The 15,835-nt window shown below is 41.3% G+C and overlaps 1 non-coding gene across 1 annotated transcript; it reads left to right on the top strand.

Annotated features, from left to right (window-relative positions):
* Positions 1 to 6,496: 6,496 nt before the first annotated feature.
* On the top strand, positions 6,497 to 6,572 carry TRNAA-AGC (transfer RNA alanine (anticodon AGC)). Its single transcript has one exon. It is a non-coding gene; the product is annotated as a tRNA-Ala (tRNA).
* The last annotated feature ends 9,263 nt before the right edge of the window (positions 6,573 to 15,835 follow it).

Here is a 15,835-nt window from a genome sequence, read left to right as displayed (position 1 = left end):
CGCACCAAACTCTTTTGCTGCAGCTGCCACCAACAACAGTGTGGCTAAACAACTATTATTATTATTTTTATTAGCAAGACAGAGAAGGGAGGGGCAGACAGGAAGGGAAAGAGATGAGAAGCATCAACTCATATTTGTGGCACTTTAGTTGTTCATTAATTGCTTTCTCATACATATCTTGATGGGGGGAAGGGCTCCAGCAGAGGGAATGACCCTTTGCTCAAACCAGTGACCTTGGGCTCAAGCCAGTGATCTTGGGTTTCAAGCCAGTGACCATGGGGTCATACCTATGATCCCATACTCAAGCCAGCAACCCCATGCTCAAGCTGACAACCTTGGGGTTTTGAACCTGGGTTCTCAGCGTCCCAGGTCGATGCTCTATCCATTACACCACCATCTGATCAAACTACCCTTTTATTTTTATATATTACTGAAGTTTAGCACTTCCTTCAATTATGAGTGTAGATAACAACACACAATATTATTTGGAGTATCTATGTTTGTGCTACAAATAGGAACAGGTGTTTTCATATCACAGCAGAGATGTTACATATAGCTCAAAATATCACTTATATTTGTCATTATTTTGAAATGTGGCCGTTATTTCTCCTAATACCAGATCTATTTATTTAATGTTATTAAATATCATATGTATCGCAGTATTTTTAAGAGTTGATCATTTTCTTGTAATATAATTGGTTTAATTTGTAATCTTATACATTTTATTTTATGCACTTAAAAACTTTATTCTCAGATAAAAGTCCACAGGGTCCACCACATTCTTAAAGTTTGTCAAGTGCTTAGAACATGCCCATCTCATGTTAGCGCTACATGAGTTTTAATTAAACGAATAAAAATAAATGTAAGGGGTTAGTGGGGCAGGCAGTCATGGAATAGGAAGGCTACATGATAGAGGGAAGTAAGTTGGGTTTTTGAGGGGGGGGGGGTCTGTATTTTTCTGAAGCCAGAAACAGGGAGAGACAGTCAGACAGACTCCCGCATGCGCCCGACCGGGATCCACCCGGCACGCCCACCAGGGGCGACGCTCTGCCCACCAGGGGGCGATGCTCTGCCCCTCCGGGGCGTCGCTCTGTTACGACCAGAGCCACTCTAGCGCCTGGGGCAGAGGCTGAGGAGCCATCCCCAGCGCCCAGGCCATCTTTGCTCCAGTGGAGCCTCGGCTGCAGGAGGGGAAGAGAGAGACAGAGAGGAAGGAGAGGGGGAGGGGTGGAGAAGCAGATGGGTGCTTCTCCTGTGTGCCCTGGCCAGGAATCGAACCCGGGACTCATGCACGCCAGGTCAACGCTCTACCACTGAGCCAACCACCCAGGGTGAGGGAAGTAAGTTTTTTAAAAATGGGAAAAATATAACCACTCACATTAATTTATATTTACATAATTTTATCCTTATTTATAAATCAAATTTTAAGAACAAATTTTAAATCTTTTATAGGTCTTAGAAGTCACCGTTCTCTTACATTATAGTTAGAATTTAAGGATAAAATAATTAAAATGCCAGAGATTGGGCATCTGCCAAAAGACCAACCACAGCAAATTCAACCACCAGGTCTGCACCCTGACTCTCTTCTAGAGTACAACCAGTCCCGGTGGTGGAACATCCAGTAGATTTTTATTTAAAAAATAAGACAGGTGAGAATTTAAGAAAAGCATTATCATCTGTAATGCAAAAATCTCTTTCAAAAACCTTGTGGCTTCCTGGCAGCTCACTTGAGGACAAAAACACAGCGGCAAGCAATGTGTTTTAAGATAGATTATGACAAAGCAAACCACCACCGTGAGTCTACCAGGTCCTTCCCTGGGACACCCCCAATTGTTCACAGACCTCCTGGCACATTGACACTTTCTGAACTTACTACGTTCGAGGACTCTTCCCTTTCAGACAGTCGGGTCCTAAATGGGCCTCAGTCTTCCTGCAAAGAAGAGAGTCCTGACTAAAGGTTAGACTTTAGGCATCATCCAAGCTACCCTTCATCCTCAATCCATTTTTCTTTCTGTAACCAAAATCATTGTTTCTAAACTCCAATGGGATACTTTTAACTTCTTCCTCCAAAAAAACTTTTAGGCTCCCCATTTCTCTTAAGATCTGAACAAAACTGCCTGATCTGTGGTGGTGCAGTGGATAAAGCGTCGACCTGGAACACTGAGGTCGCTGGTTCGAAACCCTGGGCTTGCCCGGTCAAGGCACATATGGAGTTGAGGCTTCTTGCTCCTCTCCCCTTCTCTCTCTCTCTCTCTCTCTCTCTCTCTCTCTCTTTCCCTCCCCTCTCTAAAAGAAATAAATTTTTAAAATGTTAAGATCTGAACAAAACTCCTTCATGTGGTCTACAGGACCCTAGGAGGTCTCTTCCTAGCCCACCTCTCCAGCCCCACCCACCACCATGCTTCCTCCTTCTCTGTTCCAGCTATCCTGGGCCCCTCCAGTCTCCTGTGCCTCCCCCTCCGCAGGCCCTTTGCATGGGCTCATGCCTCTGACTGGAGTGCTCTCCCACCTTCTTCAGCAAGGAAAAGCCTTACACATCCCTCAAATCTCAACCCCAACTCAAGCATCAATATATCACAGAACACTCTCACCACCACCCCCGACTGCCACGTTTCATGAACTCCATCTGCATGTTTCTTTACACATGAGCATCTCACAGATTAGAGCATGTCCTATACGTACATGGAGTCACACAATCCCTGTTGGCCTAGATTAAAGTCAAATTTTTCCAGCAACATTTGCCTTTGCCTCTCTGGCAGTCATCTCGGGGAACTATCAATCTGACCTCACTTAACAATCTCTGCTTGAGTGTTTCTGGACACATTGTTGATGTAAATTCAGATGGAAAACTGTTAAGTACCCATTTGACACTGGAATCCTCAGAGAAGTAGTATTTTTCTCCTTCTACCCAGTGCCAAGGTTGAGACAAGCCAAGTTTCCCTGCTGTATCCTACTATGATAAAGTCTATCTCTCGGCCTGACCTGTGGTGGCGCAGTGGATAAAGCGTCGACCTGGAAATGCTGAGGTCACCAGTTCGAAACCCTGGGTTTGCCTGGTCAAGGCACATATGGGAGTTGATGCTTCCTGCTCCTCTCCCCGTCTCTCTCTCTCTCTCTCTCCTTCTCTCTCTCCTCTCTCTCCTCTCTAAAATGAATAAATAAAATTAAAAAAAAAAAGTCTATTTCTCATTTGCCTTTTTATTGAGGGGGACAGCCCTTTGGTATCCCAGCTTAATGTAAAGTCCCTCCTTAGGGTTTCTGTCATGGATGATTTTTTTTCTTAGTAACACACAGAATAGCCGTGCATTATATAAAAATCTCCTGATGAAATACAGAGGTTTACATTCCCCTGTTAGAGGCTTTCCTGGTACCATGTACACTCCAGTTTTGTTACTCATCACAGTAGTAGTTTCAACTTTGTTTATATTATTTGATTAAATCTACTTCCCTTACTAAACTATAAGTTCCATGAGAACTACGACATAGGACCAATTATTTTAATCATTAGAATCCTGAATAGAGTTAGATTAAATAATAGGTGCTTCTTTAATATTAATTGAATTAATGAATGAGTGAGTTGTTGGAGGAATGGACGAATGAAGGAGATAACTCTGTCAAGGTCATGATCCATTTAACAACACTTCTCTTCCAAGTCAACCAGATGTGTGGTCATCCACATTTAGTAACACAAAAATGAGAAACCTATACCTGAGTATCAACACACAACTCCCAGCCCATCCAGATCCTCTTGACCTCTAATCCATTCCTCTTTTACCTCCGGGACCAGTTCTACTTCGCCCCTTTCCCTTGACCTTTTTCCCTGCCATAAACAGATGTACATCAGTGTTGACCTAACTAAACTCAGCTCACTGGCTATATGCTCTGGTTTTCCCTATCAAGATGCCATTACTTACTTGGGGTGAAGGAAGCATTGAGTAGCCAAGAGCTGGATGTTGAAGTAAACAGCAGCCTTTAGAAGAACTGATTTCAATACAGGTCATCAATAGATGTTTAAAACATTAGGTGAAAAGTTAGAGATGAAAAGGATATCTTAGTCTCAAAGTATTACTTTGTCAATGTAAGAAACATCCAAGCCTAAACAAATTTTTGTGAGTTTATTTTAGTCAAACTGACAACAATTGCTGGGAAGCAAAATCTCAATGGATTGAGAAAATGCTCCAAAAAATGACAGTTTCATCACTCATTTTAAACGTTAGAATCAGAGGGAAGATGTAACAGGGTTACACATATGACTTCTTTTTCATAGAGGACAGTGTGAAAATGGGGGGGGGGGAGTCACTTGACAGTGAATTGACAAACACTACCTCAACCAGGCGATCAAGGTTAATGTCCACAGTGGTAAATGATGTTGATGATACATACGTTCCTTAGATATGTTGTGACGAGAATAACACTTTACCTCTGATTTTCTCCAAAAATACAGTCTAATAATGAGAAAGGATCAGACAAATCTTGGGGGGGCTGGGTGAAAAAGGTGTAAGGGCTAAGAAGTACACATTGGAATTTACCAAACAGTCACACGGATGTAAAGTATAGCATAGGGAATACAGTCAATAAGATCGTCACAACTATGCACGATGCCAGGTGGGAATCAGGGGATCACTTCCTGAGTTATATGTCTAACCACTGTGCAACACACCTGAAACTAACATAATATTCAATGTCAGCTGTCACTGAAAAAGGTTTTTAAAAAGTTTAATTGACAAGTCTCAACTGAAAGGCATTTTACAAAAGATTTGACCAGCACTCCTCAAAACTGTCAAATTCATCACAATTCAGTAATGTCTGAGAAACTGTGACAACAAAGAATAGCCTAAGGCAGTGGTTCTCAAAGTGTGCTCCAAGGTGCACTGGTATGCTCTAGAAGATTTCTAGGTGCGCCCTATGGTATTCCAGAGATATACGTGCCTGTTGGAAACCAAAAAACCAATAGGGTTTTTGGAGTTAAGATTTTTGAGGAACAGAAGTGGGGGAAATTGACTGTAAACTGACAGTCTGCCCAACCCCCCACCTCACTTGCCTGATTAGGTTGCAAAAGGCTGTTAAGCTGTGGTGCTGGATTGTTTATACTACCCCCCAAGTTCCCCAGAAAGATTGGAGGCAAGTTTCTTCTATCCTTTGTTTGGTGTAAAGTTTAGATGATATGTATGTGGGGGTTTGGGATTGATGATTAAACATAAGGAATTGTCTCTTGAAGCCTTTTGGATTTCTATAAAAGAAGAATATGTGGCAATATCTCAAAAAGCTTTGAACATTTTACTATAATTTTCAACATCCTATTTATGTGAATTAGTATTCTCTACCCTCAACACAATTAAGAGTAAAAAGAGAGGAATTCTTCAATATATTGACAAGGAAATGAGAGTTTGCCTTTCAAATATATGCCCAAACATTGAAGAAATTACTAGGACTCATCACGCTCATGTTTCTCATAAACACAAGAAGGAAAAAACTTAAAACATTTGTGCCAGGACCTGCCGAATCTTACTAAGAATGTGTGTGTGTGTGTGTGTGTGTGTGTATAATTTTTTGTTGTTTTTTTTATTTTTAACCTTTTTTTTACGAATTGTAAAAAGCATAACTCAAAAAATATAACATAAAAATGTTTTTTTAATGTCAGAATAAATTGAATTTGGTCATATTTATTTCATTTAATTACCATAAAAGCATGCTTGGACTTTCTATTTTTCTTTAATATTTGACTTAATTATTATGATATATTTCTCAGAAATTTGTATATAGTGCACCTACAATTATTTTTGGATTTTAAATGTGCCCCAACTTCAAAAAGTTTGAGAACCACTGGCCTAAGGAGACGCGACAACCAACTATAATGTGGTACCCTGGGCGGGATCCTGGGACAGAAAAGGGATATTAGATAAAAGCTAAGGAAATCTGAATAAAGCATGGACTTTAGTTAATAATACTGTACGAGTACTGGTTCATTAATTGTAAACAATGCACCTTACTAATGTAAGAGGTTAATAACAGCGAGAACAGGACGTGGGGGGTTATCCTCAAATTCTTTCTGTAATCCTAAAACTGTTTCAAAATTGAAAGGTTATTTTTGACTTGGAGCGCTGATCACACAATAGACTGTACAGATGATGCATTATTGAAATGTGCCCCTAAAACCTGTACAATTTTGTTAACCGGTATCACCTCAATAAATTCAAAGAAAGAAATTTTTTTTTTCAAAATAACTTTTTAATTTTATTTTTAAAAATAAACTAAATGTTACCAAAAGAGAACATGTGCAGTGAGCAGGAGTGTGAGTAGTAAAAGATCTATATAAACCAGGAGGATGACTCATTGAGAGCTGATCTCAAAAGGCATAGGCGCAGTACGGCCAGAAACCTTACAGCTTTGTCACTCCGGGAGTGAACCCCAACTGTACCCCTTTGAAGCTTTAGAAATGCAGAATCTTGGCCCCACCCCAACCTACTGAATATGAATATGCATTTTAACAAGATCTGCCCTGGCTGGTTGGCTCAGTGGTAGAGCGTCGGCCTAGCGTGCGGAGGACCCGGGTTCGATTCCCGGCCAGGGCACACAGGAGAAGCGCCCATTTGCTTCTCCACCCCTCCGCCGCGCTTTCCTCTCTGTCTCTCTCTTCCCCTCCCGCAGCCAAGGCTCCATTGGAGCAAAGAAGGCCCGGGCGCTGGGGATGGCTCTGTGGCCTCTGCCTCAGGCGCTAGAGTGGCTCTGGTCGCAACATGGCAACGCCCAGGATGGGCAGAGCATCGCCCCCTGGTGGGCAGAGCGTCGCCCCTGGTGGGCGGGCTGGGTGGATCCCGGTCGGGCGCATGCGGGAGTCTGTCTGACTGTCTCTCCCTGTTTCCAGCTTCAGAAAAATGAAAAAAATAAAAAAATAACAAGATCTACCAGTACCTGGTATGCATGTTGAAAGGGTTTTTTTTTTTTGTTCCTTTTTCTTTATTGAATTTCTTGGGGTGACACTGGTTAAGAAATTTTTTTTTTTTTACAGAGACAGAGAGAGAGTCAGAGAGAGGGATAGATAGGGACAGACAGACAGGAACGGAGAGAGATGAGAAGCATCAATCATTCGTTTTCCGTTGCGCATTGCAACACCTTAGTTGTTCATTGATTGCTTTCTCATATGTGGCTTGACCACGGGCTTTCAGCAGACCGACTATCCCCTTGCTCGAGCCAGTGACCTTGGGTCCAAGCTGATGAGCTTTTGCTCAAACCAGATGAGCCCATGCTCAAGCTGGTGACCTCGGGGTCTCGAACCTGGGTCTTCAGCATCCCAGTTTGAGCTCTATCCACTGCGCCACCGCCTGGTCAGACCTGGTTAAGAAAATTACATAGGTTTCAGGTGCACAATTCCATCATCTGTACACTGTATGGTGTGTTCACCACCCCAAGTCAAGTCTCCTTCATCACCGTTGAGCCCCTCTACACGCTCCTCCATCTCCCCCCATCACCACACTGTTGTTTGTGTCCGTGAGTTTTTTCTCTTTTGTTTTCTCTTTGGCCCACTCCCTCCAACCCCCCATACCCAGCCCTTTAACTCCCTCCCCAACAGACACACACACAACTGTCAGCCTGCTTTCTATGTGCACATTAAAGTTTAAAAGGCACCAGCTTGTGGCTACCAAATAAAAAATTCTCATTCATCCTGTCTTCCCAACCCCCTCCCAGCAGAATTCTTCTACCTATAAATCTCAAGAATTCAGTTTTTCTGATAGATGTATTTATTACAAAAGTTGATGAACTTACCAAGGATTCAACTTGTGAAAATATTTCTAAAAAGGCAAACTTGAGGCCGGAGTTGTGGACAAGGACATTCCTAGTTTTTAATCTAAATTCCGTGCTGATTAACCACCCCTCTAAAAGCTGAGAGAGCTGGGGTGGGCAGTGCCTAAAAAGAGAAGTGTGTATTCATCACTTCAAGGCACTGATATACTTGAGCTCATATGGCAGAGAAAGAAAAAAAAAGCTCTTCCTTTGCCCAGGTGAAAGTGTGCTCCCCTCTCGCTGCAGAGTGGAAAATCAGGCAGAGTAATTACAGGTGGAATAAGGACTATAAGCTCCAGATTACTCTCAGGAAACATTTCTGAGACTAAATGCACTTTTTAATTAGCTCTTCCAATAGCATCATACTAATTGGTTAATTTGGAAATGATATGAGACCCTGCGTGCTTTAAAGAAAATCCATTTGTTGATACATTTATTTGCACCTGAGACTGACTTATTGCTGGCAGGACAGATATTATTAAAACAGAATCACCTGCTTATTTTAACCAGATTCCTTTAACAAACACACATGAATTGGACTATCCCCAGGTTTTCAAGAGGAAGTATTAGCATTTTGAGTGATGAGAAATTGCCACTTGGCTGGGAAATAAATGAGCTTTAAATAGATCCCATTATTTTTTATAAGGTTATTATTGTAAATGTTTCATAATAGAAGAAATGCCCTTCAAGTCTATCTTCATTGTTGGTTTATAATTGGGGTGTTAACCTCTACCTAGCCCAGCTCTTCATGTCAAGCCTCAGTGAGTTTTCATAAGTGATTATTACACACAATAAAATTACCTTTTATTGGTCTACATATTCCCAACAAGTTTCTCGGTTTGTTAGCTATGTTGTGAAGAAACTGGATTAAATTTATTTGCTTCGGTTAGGAAACAGTGGCTTTTTAAAGTGTTTATGAGATTAATATAGTTTACTATGAAAAAGACTATCCTGAACACGACAAAAACATGATTTAGGTGAGAACATGGTGATGTATTTGGATATTTATTTTTATCTCACCTGAATATTTCACACTGCTTTTCTTGTTTCATGGAGATGACACTTTGTAATCCAATCAAAACTCCCCTCTAGCTTACTCTTTAAAATGTTTCTTTCCAGCCTAATTACTTCCACTAAATAATAAAAGAAGAAACTACATGGATCACCGTGGACTTCAGAAAGTGCGCTGATAAATTGTCTTCTTCCTCAAACTGAACATTCTCCTTTTTTCTGAAAGTATTAAGGAGCCGGCTGCAGCTAGTCAGCTCTGTGGGCGAAGGTTCATTGCTAAGTTTGGAAAGGCTAGGGTGCCCCCTACCGTTGCAAATGGAAAAATACTTCTTTTGGCCATTGCATTCAGAAAACAGAATTCTTCCCAAGGACACTTAACCACAATTCAGGTAAGTAATGGTTAGTCACAAGGATGGATGGGATGGGATGGGATGAATGGATGAATGGACAGAAGGACAGATGGAAAATAGAGATATATAGTAAGACTACGTAAGGATACATTTTAAATGTTAATGTTTCCCTGGTCTAGAGATCTATCCATGGGAAGAGAAAGGGGATTGAATATAATACTATATTACCAAAAGTATGTGTATGTGCACTTTTCTAAAATGACAATGTGTAGTTTTTATTATGATTTCAAAGGGACATATAACCAAAATCATTCTCTCTGTTACTTTCCCTGTCATCTTTCCTGGTGATATCAACATGGATGCAAGTGATCCTTCTTCTTAACACCAGTCAACTCACTTTTTGAATTCCTCTCTTTCAGTTATGCTGTTCTCTATTTACTTTATTCATTCAGGCACATTGGCAAATCTTAAATATTGCCATTACCAACAACTCTACCACCCTCAGAATAGGGACAGACAGACAGGAACGGAGAAAGATGAGAAACATCAATCATCAGTTTTTCGTTGTGATACCTTAGTTGTTCATTCATTGCTTTCTCACATGTGCCTTGATCAGGGGGCTACAGCAGACCAACTAGCACCTTGCTCAAGCCAGCAACCTTGGGTCCAAGCTGGTGAGCTTTTTGCTCAAGCCAGATGAGCCCGCGCTCAAGCTGGCGACCTCAGGGTCTCAAACCTGGGTCCTCCGCATCCCAGTCCGACACTCTATCCACTGCGCTACCGCCTGGTCAGGCTAAGTTTTGTTTTGTTTTGTTTTGTTTAAGTACTGTACTTCTTCACAATTCTTTGACCTACAGCAATGGTCCGACCCATTGATGCTGGAACTTTTTAGTACCATTTTATTTCTGAACTTTCTCTTTACCCATCTTGGTTTTCATGGTACATCACTAGAATCACTCCCTTCCATGTATTCTTTTGTCTCTTCCTCCCACCATCTCGTTTACCAGGTGAGCTTCCAACCCTCACTAAATCCAAATCTCCCTTTTCCAGATCTGAAGTCCAGCAATTCTATATAAAAAAATTAACTGAAGAAAAACACAATACCAAGTAGTACGTCTCACTTTAAATGTATAATCTCCAAATTCAAGAGGGCTGGCAATTTTACTCTATCATTGACAGATTGGATTTCATCAAATATTTAAATTTCTGTTCTTTGAAAGACACTGCTAAGAAAATTTTTAAAAAGCTAAAGACAAGACAAAAATGTCTGTAAAACACACCTGATAAAGGACTTGTATCCAGAATATATAAAGAATTCCCAAAACTCGGTAATAAGAGAACAAGTCAATAAAAAATATAAGCAAGATATTAAAGCAGACACTTCACCAAAAAAGATACATATATGGTCAATGAGCCCACAAAGGATGCTTAACATCATTAGCCAGCAAAGAACCATAATGTGCTGTTACTGCAGACCTATTAGAATGGCTGAAATTTAAAAAAAAAAAAAAAAAAGGCCCTGGCCAGTTGGCTCAGTGGTAGAGCATTGGCCAGTGTGTGGATGTCCCAGGTTCAATTCTTGGTCAGGGCACACAGAAGTGCCTATCTGCCTCTTCACTTCCCCTCTCACTTCTCTCTCTCTCTCTCTCTCTCTCTCTCTCTCTCTCTCTCCCCCCTTCCTGCAGCTATGGCTTGATTGGAGCCAGCTGACCCTGAGTACTAAGAATGTCTCCATGGAGTCTACCTCAGGCACTATAAAGAGCTCAGTTGCTGAGCAACCAAGCAACACCCCAGATGGGCAGAGCATTGCCCCCTAATGGGCTTGTGGGATACTGTCTCTCTGCCTTCCCTCCTCTCACTGAATAATAAAATTTTTTTAAAAAAGCTGACAATATCAGGATGTACTAGAACTCTCATAAATGGCTGATAAAATGCAATGTGATACAGCTGTTTTGGAGATTTTTATTTATTTATTTTTTTTTTTTTTTTTTTTTTTTTTTTGGTGAGAGAGACAGACAGACAGATAGGGACAGAAAGACAGGAAGGGAGAGAGATGAGAAGCACCAAGTCTTTGTTGCAGCACCTTAGTTGTTCATTGATTATTTTCTCATATGTGCCTTGACTGGGGATCTATAGCAGACCAAGTGACCCCTTGCTCAAGCCAGTGACTTTGGGCTCAAGCTGGTGAGCCTTGTTCAAACCAGATGAGCCCGTGTTCAAGCTGGCGACCTCGGGGTTTCAAACCTGGGTCCTCCGCGTTCCAGTCTGACATGCTATTCACTGAGGGGGGAGATGTTTACTACAAAGGGCACAAGGGACTTGGCGGAAGTGATGAAGCAAAATAAAAATGTCAGTTACCCCAATACAGCTTTAGAATCAATGTACTCACAATGAAAATCCCAGCAGATTTTATGTGTGCATGTTATAAATAAATAAATAAATAGAATGAGGAGCTCTGCTCAAAGCATAGAAAAGCAAATGACATGTCATGATAATTATTTTGAATTACCTAGAACAGTGAGCCAGTGGGAGTTGTCAAATCTGCCAAAAATTAACAATGGACATCTAATTGAGAATCGCAAGAATAAGGGCAAAACCAAGAAAAAGTCAGCATAACGGTTATATTAATAGATGGAGAACAAAATGGTACTTCCAGGGGGGTGGGACAATTATGGCCCGAACTAGGCCTTTGATTAATATACTACACACAAAAATTAGGGAATATTTCAAAATGAGATGAAGCCATAAAATATCCCCTAATTTTTGTGAGCAAGAAATTAGAGGATATTTCAGAATGAATATAATGCAATAAAATATCCTCTAATTTTTGTGAGCAGTGTATTTACTGGATAACATGGTGCCAGGTACTTACCTATCCATTATCCCTGTAACTATCAAAACCACCTTGATAAGTTGATAAGGAAGCCATTGTATAAATAAGAAAACCACAGTTTTGTGAGGTTAGGTGTCTCTCCTAAGATCGCTACTCCAGTGAGTGACAGATTTATTATTCATATCTAATGATCCCAGCTTGCTTCTCAGTTAGAATCTGATTGGTTAACCAAAATTGCTAAGCTTTCTAGCACTTTGTAGTCAGATTTTGTGGGACATGAAGGTCTAAGGATTGTCATGCCAGGGACTACGATACTTGCAAATGGGAATCAAGAAACTAGCACTACATAGCTGATGCAATATAATTTGGGGCTAAAAGTAGAAAAAATCTAAATAATGAATTAGAAACCATTGAAGTCATGAAAGTTGATTGAGATTATGAGTCTTCATATTTTATTAATATAGGCAAAGAAATGTAAATCACAAGATGTTCATATCCTACATGAAAAGAAAAAAACCTTACAGCATTCTGAGCACCAGGTACAGCCATACAGCCGTTTGATCTCAGGAGTCTGTGTGGTGCGACGTAGCCTGTTCCACAGTTGGGCCATCTGTTTTTTGCTGGGCCCCAAGAAGAGATGAGTGACTGCTGATGGCAGTGTGGTCCACAGGTTAAACTCAGCCTTTTCTATGACAGAAGTGCATATGCAAATGGCAGCAAACAAACAGAAGAGATGCTAGTCTTAACTAAAGATAAATTGCTCAGGCCTGACCAGCTGGTGGCGCAGTGGATACAGCATTGGACTGGGATGCCGAGGACCCAGGTTCAAGACCCCGAGGTCACCAGCTTGAGCACAGGCTCATCTGGTTTGAGCAAAAGCTCACCATCTTGGACCCAAGGTCTCTGGCTCAAGCAAGGGGTTACTCGGTCTGCTGTAGCCCCACGGTCAAGGCACATATGAGAAAGCAATCAATGAACAACTAAGGTGTTGCAACAAAAAACTAATGATTGATGCTTCTCATCTCTCTCCATTCCTGTCTGTCTGTCCCTGTCTATGTCCCTCTCTCTGTCTCTGTAAAAAAAATAAATAAATAAAAAATAAACTGCTCAGACCAGACGTTATGAAAGACAACTTTTATAAAACCGCATGGGGACCTTGGTGACACCACAAGCCATGGAGCTGTCCTCAGGCAGACATCTGGCAAGCCAGCACCGGCCAGCAGCCTTATAATAGGCAGAAGCAGCCTCGAGGCACAGCCTGCTGCAATCTAATGTACACTTCAGTTAGAACGCACTAGGTGTACTTATGAGTGGCAGTGACCTCGGCTGATAGCAGATTGCCAAAACACAGTAAGAAGCACCTATGGCAAGGATTTAATTCTGGAAAAGAGTCTTTCTATGTACATAAACCCTTTGGCTATTAAGCGGTAAAACTTTTAAACAGCAAGTCAATTCAAATGCTTTTATGCTACAGAGCTTGGTAGTGAGGCTCTAGGTTTTAAGTAGGGCTTTCCCAGCTAGGCCTCACTAGGTACATCACCCCCAAGCTATCTGCACTCAAGGTAGGGAGTACACCATCAATCAGCTTAACCTGGATTCATGTGGCTCGGAGATCAGCCCCACCACATGCCCCATTTTGATTCTAGGTGATTTAATTTATAGGAGAAAGAAATCTTCCCAGGAGGTAGGCTTCTTAATCTTAATCAATTCCAAAGCAAGAGGCAGTGGAAACAGCTCCCAGGAACAGGATTGAAGGGGCTCACTCACAAGAGAATATTGACAATAGGCTGTGATATAGTGCACACACTCAATTCAGTCCTTGGAGGCTTGAATAACATCAAGGATCATGAAGCTTAAAAATTAAAGAATCGCCCTGGCCAGTTGGCTCAGCGGTAGAGCGTCGGCCTGGCATGCAGGGGACCCGGGTTCGATTCCCGGCCAGGGCACATAGGAGAAGCGCCCATTTGCTTCTCCACCCCACCCCCTCCTTCCTCTCTGTCTCTCTCTTCCCCTCCCGCAGCCAAGGCTCCATTGGAGCAAAGATGGCCCGGGCGCTGGGGATGGCTCCTTGGCCTCTGCCCCAGGCACTAGAGTGGCTCTGGTCGCTGCAGAGCATCGGCCCCTGGTGGGCAGAGCGTCGCCCCCTGGTGGGCGTGCCGGGTGGATCCCGGTCGGGCGCATGCGGGAGTCTGTCTGACTGTCTCTCCCCGTTTCCAGCTTCAGAAAAATACAAAAAAAAAAAAAAGAAAGAAAAAAAAATTAAAGAATCGTTTCAGATTAATAACAGAAACTAAAGAGACATGGTAACTAAATGCAGCAGGTAATTGTAGACCTGATCCAACCTAGACCAAGAAAAAGATGTATTTGCTGTACAGAACATTAGTATAACATAGGATTATTAGAGAAATTTTTAAAAGGTCTATAGATTCGATAATAATGCCATAGCAATGATAATTTTCTGATTTTGAAAATGCGCTATGGTTGGTAATAGAATGTACTTGTTTACAAGAAACACAGGAGTGTTTACAAGTAAAGTGTGCATGTGTGGATCAGTGGATAGGTAAATGGACAGATAGGTGGATAGATGGATGGAATTAAAGAAAACAGCTGGACAGTGGTTAAAGCAATAAAACACAGATTTTATTTGCAATAAAGGAAAAAAGACCTCAATATAGAATTGTGCTTAATTCTGAATATAGCAGGTAAAGTGGGGATTTGTAGCCAAGGGTCAGGTTGGGGGAGCTTGCTGCATGGAAAGTTAATATTTGGAGACATCAAGGGTTGTGGGAGTTCTTGCTAAACTGACTTAACAAAAGTTCTTGCTAAAGGCAAGCCAACATTTTATATATCGAGGGATGAGCAATTCGATCAGATATAGAGAGTAGTCGGATATCAAGATATAGAGAGTAGTCAGATATCAAGGTGAGAGGATTCACTATAGATTTAAGAGGATGCTTTCAAAAACTGGGCAATGTAGGTCCAATAAGGACAAACATAGGAGTCCAAGGTCAAGTACTAGTTGAGAAAAAGGCTCAGAGGAGCCTGATTAAAGTTTGGTCAATGAGTCTGTCTTTGTCAATGGATGGATGGATGGATGGATGGATGGATGGATGGATGGATGGATGGACAGACAGAAAGATAGAGACAGACATATGCACAGACAGACAGAGATACGCTTGTAAATGTTTAACAACCAGCTCTTTGAGGAATGGTGAATCCCTGATCTGTAGCTTTGTTGGTTTACTTAGTGTATAGTTAATTCCAAGCTGCTGAGGTGGGGTCAGCGGAGGCAGTGCTGGAAAGAAATGCAGGACTTGAGTGGGCCATCAACAGCATGTTCCAGCACATCTACTACTTTTGCAAATCCTCTGTGAGTCTGAAATTATTTCAAAACAAAAAGTTAAAAATTTTAACATAAATATAAATTACCTGTATAATAAATCTATCATAAATGTATTTTTTTTCTAGAGATTGGGTAAGGCAATTTTTTAAACCTTAGTTCTCTTTATTTAAGTAGTGGTAGACTACAGTACAACCACAGTATCTAGGTTAAATAGTCATTTTCATACTAACAGACAACAAAAGGTCAAGGACTCACACAGAGAAATATTAATAGAATTCTATTGTGAATTCTATTATGTTACTGATGAAGGTCCAGTCCTCTTTTGAGATATAGAAATAACTCACTGCTCTGAGACCACACACCTCCCCATCCAGTCTGGACATCACATTTACATATCAATGACCATGGCATGAGGAAAGAAATGGTTTGGTACAATTTTTTTTTTTTTTTTTGGTTTGGTACAATTTGCTGCTAAAAACTCTCTAAAGCTACAACTAATGGTGGATCAGCTGTGCC

This window comes from Saccopteryx bilineata, chromosome 10 (genome assembly GCF_036850765.1).
Source record: "Saccopteryx bilineata isolate mSacBil1 chromosome 10, mSacBil1_pri_phased_curated, whole genome shotgun sequence".
NCBI lineage: Eukaryota > Metazoa > Chordata > Mammalia > Chiroptera > Emballonuridae > Saccopteryx > Saccopteryx bilineata.
This window is presented reverse-complemented; position numbering and strand designations above follow the sequence as displayed.